General features: G+C 45.7%; 1 protein-coding gene and 1 pseudogene across 7 annotated transcripts in view; one reads left to right on the forward strand and one right to left on the reverse strand.

Moving 5' to 3' along the window:
• The window catches only part of PDE1B (phosphodiesterase 1B), a 130,159-nt gene that overhangs the window by 33,797 nt on the left and 82,750 nt on the right, over nt 1-13,612 (forward strand). The window lies entirely within an intron of this gene.
• On the reverse strand, nt 10,421-11,275 carry LOC310756222 (proliferation-associated protein 2G4-like; annotated as a pseudogene). The gene has a single exon. The product of its transcript is annotated as a proliferation-associated protein 2G4-like (transcript).

Here is a 13,612-nt window from a genome sequence, read left to right on the forward strand (position 1 = left end):
TGTTCCCTGACCCAAATGAGGCTCCAAGGGTGGCAGTAGTAGGAGAAGAACATAAGGAAACCCTTGCTGGACCAGGGCAAAGGCCCATCTAGCGATCTGTTCTCACATTGGCCTATGGGAAGCCCCAAAGCAGGGCTTGAGTGCAACACCCTCCCCCCTCCCCTCTTGTGATTCTCAGCAATAATAATAATATTATTATTATTTATACCCTGCCCATTTGGTTGGGTTTCCCCAGCCACTCTGGGTGGCTTCCAACAAAATATTAAAAATACAATAAAATATCAAACATGGAAAACTTCCCAAAGTCGTTGCATACTGCCTCTGTCGCAGGAAGTAATGTACAGCCGTTATGGCCAGTAGCTGCTGATGGCTTTATCCTCCATGGATTTACCTAACCCCCTTTTAAAACCATCCATATTGGTGGCCATCACTCCATCTTGTGGGAGTGAATTCCGGATAACTGTTGCATGTGAGGAAGTGCTTTTCTTTTGTCTGTCCTGAATCGTTGAATATTCAGCTTCATTGACCAGCCCCAAGTTCTAGTATTTTGAGAGAGGGAGAAAATATAATCTTCTGCACACCATGCATAATCTTATACACCTCTATTATGTCCTGCTGCCACCTACTTGATAGTGGCAGAGATGGGCCTCCCCTGTTGATTTGTGCATCCACCTGCTTTACATTTGGAGAATTTCACACAGCAGCACCTTGGCCAGCACCTACTTCCCGCTGTGTCTCGGGGCCAACCCCCACGTTTGCCTGCAGGCGCAGGGCAGGGGACCCAAAGTGGCAGGGGAACTAGGTGGTCATGGAGGAAGCAGTTTACCAAGCAGAAGCAGTGCGCAAAGGGTGTGTGTGTGCTTAAGGTGCCCCCATTCCTGCTTTCTCTCTGCAGTGCCCCCAGCTGCTTCCTGCTACTCGATGGAGGGAGAATTATTCCACCTGCCTCAAGAATAGCCAGCACAGAAGTCGGGAGCCTGTTGCCCTTCAAGATGTGTTGAACCCCAACCCCCATCAGTTCCAGCCAGCATGGCCAGTGGTCAGGGATGATGGGTGTTGTAGTCTGGACAGCCAGGGCCATAGTGTGGGGAGCTAGGGGGGCCCTGTGTCTCCAGGCTCACAAACCAGGTGGTGCCTGCAGAGATCCCTGTTGTGCACTGCCTGGCTCTGGCAGCAAGGGCTAGTTGAGTGTGGAAGGTGAAGAGCACGTGAAGAGCACACTCGCCCCTTGGCTGTGAGGGTTGGGTGAGTGTGGAGGATGCTGTTCACCCTCTGCACCCCCCGCCTGATGAGCATGTGCATGCACCCACCCCAGGCACCAGCAAACAGCACTACACCCTTGTTGAGAGCTGCAGCCCCCCCCCTTCAGCTAAGTGGGATCTTCTTTTCTGCTTTAGGCAATTTCAGAAGGTTTGACCCTGCCTGTTGAAGGCTCCCATAGAGCGACATGAAATGATGTGAGTTGCTACCTGTGGCTCCAACCTTTCTTTGCTCTTAACTCCTCTATCTCCGCTGTGCTGGATCCCAGCCAGCTTTTAAGCTAATGTTATCCAGCTGATTATAAAAGGGAAAACAGATCTAATGGGACTCAGAGAATGAGTGCAGTGCCTCCCACATACCTGCCAGCTGAGGATATTTTGAGGGAAGAGACAGAATATTATAAGTGAGGCTTCTAAACTCATTTAGCTCGTTTTGGAATGGGGGGGGCAGAAAGAGAGAGAACCATTTCGTTTCCCTCACCATCTTTTCAAAGCAGAAGGCAAAGCTGGAAGAGAAGGAGCAGAGGGAATGACAACTGGAACACATTTTGTAACAACATTGTTTCTTTTGCATTTTTTTTAAAAAAGACACCACTCTGGCATTTGTAAATGTTGATGCTGATAATTTGAGACAATATTTAATTATCCAATTAACTTTAAATATGTACCCTGCCTATCCAGAGTAACAAGAAGAAGAGAGAGAGGGGAAGGTAACATTTTAAAAATTAAGTTTATTTCGGTTTCTGTTGTGTTCTTCCCCAGGGATGAGAGCTGGTTATACAGAAACTTGGCAATTTTGCAATTAAAAGCTGCGGCAGGGGAGGGGGGGTGAATCTGTCTTGACAGACTTCATTATTTATGTCACAGCTGGGTACCTTGTGGGGAAAAGTGGGACAGAGAGTAGCAGAAAGAGCAAGAGAGAAGGCAGAGGGTGTCCTTGCCTCAGCCTTGGCTCCAACTCTGCCCAATGCTGGGTGCCCAGCTCCTCACAGGAGGGAAGGCGAGAGAGTTTGGTTGCAGTCCTGAAGCCAGCCACCATGTCACCTTGACCTTCCCTCAGAGAAATAAAAAACAATAATAAAAATACAACACAACTTATTTACAAGCACCAGTTAAAATATGATTTGCCCTGACAGCAGCCCAATGATCAGAATTGTCTGCACATTAATTTCCAAAGACCTGTCATCAGATGCATGATGTGTTAGCCTCAGTTGGCAGGTTTTTTGTATATCTACATATCTGTGTAATGCATATTCTTTATTTTATTATATTCATATCCCACCTTTCTTCTATCATGGAACTCAATACATACATGTGAGTTTGACTGAGAATGAATATATATGTGGACAGATATACCCACAAGCAATTTACAGTTAGTTTTTCTGTGTTTTGTCTATCTATATATCATCTATCAACTGTGGATAACATTTCATGCATCTGATGTCGTGGGCTCCAGTCCATGAGAGCTTCTGCTACAATAAATCTGTTCATCTTTTAGGTGCCGCAAGAATTTTTGTGGGTGTGCATTCAGTGCAAAAACTAATACAGCCACCTCCCTGAAATGTTCTGGCACAGAACATGGGAGCAATGTGCTCCCTGTGGCTAGCCCCACATGCAGCCCCACATGCAGCCCCACATGCAGACTCCCTGCAAACATGTGCAAAGTGCATTTTACACACCAGTGAATAACTGCAGCCTGCCTAAGCATAGGACCAGGATTAAGAGCAGGATGGAAGTCTGAACTCTTGAGCATTCCTGCCACATTTCTTCCTAGACATTAACCACTTCACCCAGGTGGTGGGCAAAGAAAGAAACATTAGCTCAGTGCTCTGAAAACAGGCCAGTGGTTTAAAAGGGGCCATACACACAAACTGAGTAATACCTCTGGACAATGGATTTGTATCCAGCACTGTCAATCCAGGTGCACAATGGACTTGTGCAATGGAACTTCCCCTCCTCCAGCCCCCCGCAGACATTCAAAATCTGGGAGAGAGGAGAGGAAGGGAAAGGAAGAGCCCCATTTGCACAGCACTGGATACAACACAGTATCTTCCATATACAGTGGTACCTCGGGTTAAGAACTTAATTCATTCTGGAGGTCCGTTCTTAACCTGAAACTGTTCTTAACCTGAAGCACCACTTTAGCTAATGGGGCCTCCCGCTGCTGCCGCGCCACCGGAGCATGATTTCTGTTCTCATCCTGAAGCAAAGTTCTTAACCCGAGGTACTATTTCTGGGTTAGCGGAGTCTGTAACCTGAACCGTCTGTAACCCGAGGTACCACTGTATTTTGTAATTGAAATTTTTGAATGTTGCAAGCTGCCTTGAATCCCAGTTTGGGAGAAAGGTGGGATACAAGTACAATAAAGAAATAAGGAAATAAATAAGTAGACTTTATTCCACGAACACTTATGCCACAATAAATCTGCTAGTCTTCAGATGCTTCCCCCTCCAGCCCATATCTCTTCTTGCTCTCACATATCTGCAAATTGAGGCCGGGCTCCTTGTGAAGTCAAGGTGGAGATGCAGGTGCTACTTGATGGTGGCACACTGAGTGGGGTTTGTTAGGGTGAATTTATATTCTGTTTTTGATATGATTGCTTTGTTTTGCCATTGGAAAGCGTTCTCTTTCTCTTTCTTGAACTATGATAGTGTTTCATTGGTCCTACAGCTACATTGGCATTTTTAGTTAAGAAATGTAGGTTAGAAATGGAGTGAATGAAAACATCAGTCTTGCAGATAAGTTCACTGTCATGGAACACTGATGGCCCCAAAGGAAGGAAAACCCCATTTCCTGTTTACAAAAGTGTCTTTTTTCATCACCTGGAGAAGGCTTTTTACTCAGAACAAGTGATCAAGTGCGTAGCTATTTATAAGCCTAGAATAAATGCCATATAACCTTCATGCAGCACATATACAGACAGAGCTATGGACACAGATTGCAGAAATCTGTAGCATTATGATCACTAACAGTTAATGTTAATTAACAGTTAATGCTTGGTACAGAAGAACATCAGAAGAGCCCGGCTGGATCAGGCCAATGTCCCCCCTTGTCCTGTATCCTGTCCTCACAGATGTCCGTGGGGAGCCTGCAAGAAGCATCTAAGTGCAATAGCATTCTCTCCTCTTGTGATTTCCCAGCAACTGGTATGTGGAGCCATACTGCCTCCAACAGTGGAGTTTACAGCATAACTTGATCTGCCACGAATTTGTCTGATTCTCTTTTGAAGCCATCCAAGTTGGTGGCCACCACTACATCTTGTGGGGTTGTGCTTCAGAGTTTAACTATGCGCTGTGTGTCATGCCATAGGACATTGGATGTTCCCAGATTCACGGACTGTATCTTGAGAGAGGGAGAAAAATGTTTCCCAAGCCACTTTTTCACACAGTTTTCTGCCATGTTTCCAGTTACAGTGGTACCTCGGGTTACAGATGCTTCAGGTTACATATGCTTCAGGTTACATACGCTTCAGGTTACAGACTTTGCTTCAGGATGAGAACAGAAATTGCACGGCTGGCACGGCGGCGGCATGGCGGCGGCACAGCGGTAGCGGGAGGCCCCATTAGCTAAAGTGGTGCTTCAGGTTAAGAACAGTTTCAGGTTAAGAACGGACCTCCGGAATGAATTAAGTACTTAACCCGAGGTACCACTGTACTCGCTTTCATCATTATGACTTTTATCAGAATGAACTGAAAAATTCTCATTCTCCTCCCGCTTCTCAGTCCACACTGTTGGAGAGCAGCCATGAGCCAGAAACTCCATACTGAGTAACATTTGTGTAATTTTGATCAGCTCACAATGCGTAGGATTGCTGCCATCTCAGAGAGATGCAAGAGTCCCTTCAGTGAGCTCTCAGTGCTGACCCATCCTAGAGATAACAGCGGCGATGTGGGAAGTTGGCGCTTCTCTCACTAGGCTGCCTCTTTCGTTCTGTTTTATGGGTGTTCTGTTCTCTCTTCCACCACTCTGGAAGAATAGAAACCATGGCAGCATGACCCGAAGGGGATTGGGGCCAGCTGGTTTGTGGAAGGCAGAAAACTGCCTGCTGGCACCATCACAAATGCTCTGTGAGCAAAGCTGTGTGCAGACGCTTAGGGAAATATTTTGGGGCCCATTTTATATGTAGGTTGTCCCTTTTATATGTGCTGCAGATGGAGGAACATGTCCAAGTACGGGGATGGTGCCTTAAGTAGTCGCTGGAGGATCTGGCCCGGATAGAGCCAGCTTGGGAAAGTTCAGATTAACTGCTGCAGGAGGTGTGTAGCCTGGGTCAGCAGTGAGCAGTGGAGAATCAGCAGCAACGGCCGAGTGCAATTTTTAGCTGAGAAGCAGCACGACAGGAGAGCGATCCTGGGCCCTTTACCTTCTTGCTGCCTTTCCACTGCCAATACTTCTGCAGATTGCTTTTCACTCGCAATGTTGAGGAAACTGATCAGAGGAAAAGATTGCCGTGTTGAGTTTCTCTTTCTTGATTCTCTTGCTTTGAACAACGTTGCTGCTAATTTAGTTTTTATAAGTCCCACCCCCTCAAAAAAGGAGTGTTCTTTTTAAAATTATTTTTCATGTTTTTGCTACCTTGGAGAGTTTTAGTCATAAGGTGAATTACAAATATTTTAATAAAAATAAATTAGAAAGTGAGGAGTGGGGGTTTAAGCTTTAAATCATGTGCTATAAATCATGGCTTCCCCACTGCTGCTTCCTAGTGGTTTGGGAGATGACCTGGATGTCCAGACTTGGTCTCCTCCTAAATGCGTATCTTGCCCCCTTGCCAATTACAATTTGGGCTGTGTTTATACATGACACTTAAGAAAGGAGAATGTGGCACTCAGGAAACACAAATGGCTAGGAAAGCTGTATTCTGTGACTTGTAAGAGGCAAAATTGGCACAATTTCTCTCCCCCCCCCCCCATGGGGCATGTAAAATATGAGCAAGTGTGCATGCCTTTGCATACTATCTATCCCAGAAGCACAAGAAGCAGAAGCACAACTTATTTGCTTTTCTTTGTAATGTGAAAAGCAGCCTTCGGGATTTCCGCAGACATTTCCCACCTGGTTCTTCCAAACTTAATGGGAGAGCGAGAGCAAGAGAGAACGAACTAGCTAATGTCATCTGAATACTGAATTCAATGCCAAGAATGAATTTCTGTGCTTGTGTCCTGTGAGCATGAAAACACAGAATAAACACATTCCTGCCTATGTGCAGTGAAGTCCTCTAGTCTTAACAAGGCTCCATGTTTTCCTCCAAGTAGGTCCTGAAGCCTATAGTTCTGCCTCAGATCCTTGCTGGTTCCCAGGCTTCTGTGCAGGCCCAGTGCCTTGGATTTGTGCACCTGGAGACTCTGGGGCTCTGTGTGAATGCAGAATAGGGTAGAAACTAGAGCTAGGAGAGAACATGTGGCTTAATGATAAGCAGCAGGCTTCAGTAAGACTGAGAAAGTAGTGTTCCATCACTCTGTGCGCACATGCCGTGCGGGAGTGCATGTGCCCTGTGGGTCCTCAAGGAATGAGAGCCTAGTTTGGCAGGGAAAGCAGATTCTCAGGCTTTCTCCCTGCTTCCCTCAGCCAGGCAAAAGCTGTTATGAGACATGATGCTGGATTAGCTGAGATCTGCCCCTTGAGGCTTTTACAAGGGGCCAAGTGAACAATAAGCTACTGCATATTCCCTGTTGGAAACATAGGAAGCTGCTGTATGCTGAGTACTGAGTTGGTCCATCTAGCTCAGTACTGTCTGCACTGGCTCGCAGCAGCTTTGCCAGATTTTGGGCAGGGCTCTTTCCCAGCTGGGTTTGAACCTTCTGCATGCAGCGGAGATTTATTGGGAGTTCTAACCCCACATTCCATTTGGGGGAGCATAGCTGAACTTGAGATAGTTAAAAAAATAGGGAAAACATCCTTCATGTTGCCTTTAATAAAGTAGCTGGTTTTGTTCTGTGCTTTTAATCACCCTTCATAGTATTTTTTGGTTATTTCCGGTAGTAACATGGTTATTGACGTCAGTTAATGTGAATTGGGGAAAATTACATATTGGACAAGGAAGGAGTTAGATATCTAAATGACTCCAATACGGTGAAAACACTAATTCAACAACATACTGCAATGGCTCTTTTATGTTCACACAGCAGTTAACTAATGAGGTGCTGACCATTCAGTATCTTTATCAGAACTGGGGTTGTGATCCCCCTGTACAACCACCCTTGGCAGATGCAAACACACAGTGCTGCTGCCTCGTCCTCCCACATTCTGATTTCCCTGCATCTGGCTTCCAGCGCAGAACAACCACCAGACTGTGCTTTCTGGCTGATTTTCCAGGCTTTTCATGTAGTGGAGCACTGGGAGCTGTCCAAGGTCCTGGAGGGAGCTGGCCAGTTCCCTTCCCTGTCTTGTTCCACAGCAGATAGAATGCCAATGACAGTTCCTTCTTTGCTGTCTTCAACCAACCAAATTATTCTTTCTCCATTTATTTTACCTGTTTTAGATCTTTGTGTTTATCTGTTATTTCGAATGTGCAAAGCAGATTAGAATTTGAAAACAAAATCTCAAGTGGATTGAGCGGAAACACACTGCTTCCACCATGGTTTCGCTGTTTGTTTAGTAGATAACTTCGGGGGGGGGGTCACCTTGTAAACTATCTAATATTAATCTTTCTTCCCATGCCACACTTCCTCTTTATATTCCCTTGCTTCTCTGAGAGATAACTTTATCCACAGCCCCGCCTTCCACTGTCTCCTGATAACCCACTTGGCCTCTCCCTATTTATTTATTTATTTATTTAGTTTCAAAAAAATTATATACCACTTGATTGTAGAAAAATTTAAAGTGCTTTACAAAAGGATTCTATCTCCTTTGGCCATTTATCTGCTTGCTTAAGGAGTGTTTTCTATATGCAGCTGCCTTATGTTGTGTCCTACAGTTGGCCTGTGATGCTCAGGGAAGAGGATCTGTGGCCTTCCAGGTGTTGTTGGACCACAACTTCCATCATGCTTCAACACAGGTCAAGCTGGCAGGGGTGGTGGGAGCTGGAGGGCCGCAACGTTATGGTCTAGCAGCAGCTCTGCCTTATCTTTTCTAGATAAGATGCCAAGGACTGAGCCTTGGATCTTCTGCAGGCAAAGTGTATGCTCTACCACTTGACTCAGGGGACATACCTTGATCCTTGCCCCCCAGCCACTCTACTTTATCTCCAACTAGGTAAAGCCACCTCCACCAAGCCTGTAGCAATCACTCTTGCAGTGAAACATAATTATACAGCATCACAGCACTCCTGCTTGTTTTGTAACCTATTGAAGAAAAAGCACCCCATTATCCTCTTGGTTCCAAAGCAGTATTATTTGTCCACGTACCCAGAAATCCCTAAATAATGCACAACTAGCCAGTGCTCTGTGCAGCAGCCCCCTTTTTTGAATTAGGAATTGAAGCAGTGGTGCTGTTCCGTTTCGAGTGTATAGGCCATTGGCACACTGTGTGCAGCCCTTAGAAGATGACACCCTTGCCCATGTGAACTGCTCAGTGAACTGTTTTCTGTGAGACTGAATGTTTCAGCTGCATTGTATTGGTTAATGATCAAATGGCTTTCCTTTTAAGGCCTCTCGTGTCTTGTGCAGCTTGACAAGTACACATTCAAGAGCCAATGTGGTAGTCTTCAAAAAGGGGCTGGCAATGTGTCCATGGGCACACATGTGCCTACAGAGGACTTTCTGGACACCCACGGGGTCCCGGTCTCCCTACTTCTCCCCCTCCCCAAACTAGGCTTGAAAGAAACACACTATTGTAGCCAACAGACCAGCTTGTAGGGTGTGCTTGGTTGTGGTGAGTTGTGTGGTTCTCACAACATCTTCTCCCAGGATGCAGATGTGCCCGTGGGCCCCAAAAGGTTGGTGACCCCTGTGCTAGGATTTCCTACTTGGATCTGGGAGTTATGAATCCCATTTGCTCATAATCCTTGACTCTGGGATGATCACCATCTCTTTGATTGAGCCTACTTTGCTGGCTTGTTGTGAGGATAAGTGTATGCTGCTCTGAGGGTCTTGGAAGAAAGGCAGGATAAAAAGTAATAACATAATAATTCCAGGAGGTGGAAGCAGAAAATTGTGATGGAGCTGGGCTCTTACTTAGGAGAAAGGGCCTCAGTAATCTTGGTAAACACTCATTCTTGTGCAGGAAAAATGAAGGTGGAACCATCTGCAAGGTAATTACTATGGTTTTTCTTTTAAAGATGCAAAATGCATTTTGCAAGCCAGTGCTGTTTGCCCGAGGACAAAGTGGAGAGGGTGTCTCTCCCCCCTACCCCTGCCACAGTAAAAGAAGCTCAGTATCCCTTGCCCAGATTCCTCTTTTAAAAAGAGGAAGTCAATCCTGCTTTTGACATTAAATGATTATCTTTCCAAGCTTGCTAATTGCCTAATAAATCTTTTTAAAAGGGCTAATTTCTACCGAATGCATTAAAGCCTCGAAAGAAATATTTTGCCCAATAAAGGATGGTGCAGAGAATTAAAAAAGCAAAGATGAATGGCCCTGGCTTGGCAATGAGTAACAAGCCATTTCAGGCTGTGCTGAGCACATTTTTTTACAGTAAAAGGTCACATCTGCTGGGGGGTGGTAATTGGGGCCATGGGGTTAAATGCATTGAGTGGCCATTAGTAGCAATCTATCATGATGAGTTACTGCTCAAAAGTAAATTGGAGAATTTGGATTGGATTCAGCTGGGATCGGAAGTGCCTGGTCCTTTCTAGGGGAGTTTGTGGTGTCTTATTTTGGACTCCTTAAGCCTACAGCCCAGTGACTGCCATGAGACATGTTGATTCTCCAAATGAAATTCTTAAATAGAAACCCCAAAGTCAGGTTTTGAAACTTGTTGGTTTGGTGGCCCCTTTCTTTTCCACTTCACCTGACCTTGCTGCTCACTTGGTCAGAACTGCAGGGCTGTTTTTGAGCCAGGGGCCACCATATCACAGATGCAGAGCTCATTTTCTTTAAACAGGGCTTTGACCATAAATATGTGATGCAACACTGCAGAACAGAGTGGATTTGAGCTTGTGCAGAGTGATTTTTCACCATTGGTGCCTAAATATTTGCAGTTTCATCTCTGCAGTTATAAGGGCTGAAACCTGGGTGTTTAAACCTGAGTGGGGAAGCCTGTGTTTTGTTTTGTTTTTACTCCTGATTATATTATTTCATATTTTAAAAGGTAATCTGAAGTGGCCAAGAGACTCTTCCCTCAGTGGCAAAGTCAGTCACAACTGGTTCCACTCTGTGGGAAGGTCAGGCTATTTGTCATTTGGTCCTATGAGACAATCAGGTATAAAGGGATATTTGTTTCTCTTGCTTTGAGTTGGGGCATGTGAGAGAAAGAATCAGGTGCTACGCAGAGGCGATCAGAGCTGTTCAGTCACCAGTCTCATTCTCTTCTGCTGTTTCCCCTGTGTGGCGTTCTTGGCATTCTTAGGGGGCCTTCTTTTTCTTCTTTTTTTAGGGGGGGGGTAGTGGCTTGCTGAGCTCTGTAGGAGTGCCTTCAGTTCTGCATCTTGCACTTCAAATTCTGATTTGTAGAGTTCAGGCTCAAAGGGTCTGCTAGTTATCCTCATGGGACCATTGGGCATTAAAAGCACCATGAACTTAAGCTGGGCAACAAACTTTGCTTCTTTCTCATAGAGGACATGAAAAGGCTGTAGCAGCTCATGTTTAGCATATTCTGCTACCCCCATCCTTGCCTTTTCATCCTCAAATGCCCTGAGAGTGAATGGCATAGTATCAAAGCCTCTTTCCACCTCACTGAAAAAGGCCCGGGAAGTTTTCATTTTCAAACCACAATGCTTGGAAGGGTCCCTTTTGTAAATTGTAGTTCTCTGCCCAGCATCCTTTCCCTTTCCTTCTCCATTGCTGACGAGAACATCAATAATGTAAACTTCATGGACCTCAAATCCTGCTTTTTCATGGTCCTTTCTTTGCTAGTCTGAGGGGTTCTGAATGATAATCTTCTCCCCATCTATCAAATGCTGCTTCAGCTTGTGTGATAGCATCCCTAGTAGGCTAGTTTCTGCACACACTTGCACATGCCTCTGTTTTCTCCAACCAGAGATCAAGAACACATTCCAGGATGGGGCAAAGCAGAGCCAGTGTGTGGGGCTGGGGAGCATCATGAGAGCTAGACAGAGAGGCCTAGGGGCTGCATCTGGTCCCTGGGCTTGAGGTTCCCTACCCCTGAAGGTCTAACTGAAGATGTTGCAGAGCTGATGCCGGTCAGTCGGCTGAGCATTCTCTCTTTCACTGCCGAGGGGGAAAGTGGTCCATCCACTTGCAGCCCTTTTTTATTCAGCAGTGTTCCCTGGTAGGCCTTTTGCACATCTGATTGGCTTTCTTTGCCCCCCTGCCGACCTGCCCACCCCCCTCTGGCAGCTGAATGCTGAGTTCTCCCCTCCTCCCCCTGCCTCTCTCTCAAGCCTAATTTCCTCTCATGAAAGCAGCTCTTCTTGCCTCTAATTTAGTACATGCTGAGCATGCACCTGCTGGGTGCCTGAGAAAAGTGCTGGGGAAATAAGCTGGACCCTATTAAAGACATCCATTCTGTGCTCAGACTTGCCAAACTGCTACCTGGAATGCTGGAAGAATAGCAATGGCTGCAGCTAAGGACAGGCCGCATGTTGCATTTTCACATTAGCAAATTGATTGGACATTCTAGAAAGCAGCATGGGAAGTACTTCTGTGGGGCAGGTGGAGATTCTTCTCCCTTCTCCATGGGTGATGGGAATCCTCCTGGGGAGATCCTCTGTCACTTGTTCCACTGAGCTGTCTGGATGGCAGTAGCCCTGTGATATGGAACCTTAGGCTCTAGTAAGTTGAATGCAGCCTACAGGGTTTCCAAAAGGATCACTGTGAACTGTTCTCTGCACATTGATTCTGCTGTCCATTCCCTCCTCCACAGTCTCTTTTTCAAGGATTCCATTTTTTGTTCAGTGGAACAAAAATGCCACCCTTCATTTCACCAACTTCCATTCTTCTCTTTCAGTTGACTCATATGCCAGATGTCCCCAACCTGCAGCCCCCCAGGTGTTGCTGGACCCCAGATCCCATCATCCCTGACCATTGACTGTGTTGTCTGGGATTGATGGGAGTCCAACAACATTTGGACGGAGCCAGGTTGCTGATGACTGCCGTATGCTTTCAGATCTTGAGCTCTGACCTGGATGAGCTTTATAGACAAGCTGACTAAGGGGAAGCATCATGGATGATAAACACTTCTTCTTCATCTGCTACTACTGGGGATGATGATGAGTAATATTAATAATAAATAAATAATTTCAATTATAGGGCTGAGACCAGAACTAGATGTTAATGGCTGACATGAGGCTGTTGCCAGAAACAGATACCATGCATTGCCACTTCTTTCTCCTCCTCTCTGCCATCAATGGAAGACACTGGATGTCATAATCATATTGCAGCTTTCTGCACCCCTGCAAGGGACAACCAAGGAACATCACAGCAGAGAGTGAGAGAGGCGAGGAGACTCAGGGCTGCTGCTGCTGCTGCTTGTAGTTCTAGCCTGAGGGTGGGACTCAGCCTTGCGACAAGTAGGGTGTTCCCATGGAGAACGAGGTCCACCTGTACAACAGGAAATCTCCCTCTCTCCTCACTTTCCCACCACAAAAAGAACCTGTTCTGGGTTTCTCTTTCCTGTTTCCAGGTTAAGGGGATTGTGAGAGGAAAAGTTCCATGTATCTGTGAGAGTGCTGGGTGGGAGCATGATTTTGCATTTGGTTTCTTTTGCGACCTTGTCCTTGATTGAAGAGGTTTGAGTTGTTTCAGCCTTTGCCAACTTGGTGTCCTCCAGTTGTTGAAGGACAACTCTGATCATTTCCAGCTAGCATGGTCAGGAATGTTGGGTGTTGTAGTCCAACCACATCTGGAGGGCACCAGGTTGGGGAAGACTGGTCTTTATCAAAACAAGGGGGGATTATTGGGTTGTTTTTGTTTTTATTATGTATTTTGTGTTTTTATTTTGTGTTTTTATATTGTGAACCACCCTGAGACCAGTGGGTATACAAAATTAATTAATCATCCTCATCCTCAGCTTTCCTTCTTCTCAGTTTTGCGGGAGCCAAGACATGCAGACTCAAATTCTGGCTTTCTTTTAATACTTTAGTGGAAAAGGCCAATGTTTCTGTCTGTCTATAATTATTATTATATTTATATCCCAGTTATCCTCCAATGAACACAAGGTGGTGTACACTGTTTCCCCATTCCCATTTCATCCTAACAACAACCCTGTGAGGTAGATTAGGTTGAGAGACAGTGACTGGCCCAAGGTCACCCAGTGAGTTTCATGGCTGAGTGAGGATTTGACCTCTGGCCTCCCAGCT

This window comes from Podarcis filfolensis, assembly GCF_964270895.1.
Source record: "Podarcis filfolensis genome assembly, chromosome: 2".
Taxonomy (NCBI): Eukaryota; Metazoa; Chordata; class Lepidosauria; order Squamata; family Lacertidae; genus Podarcis; species Podarcis filfolensis.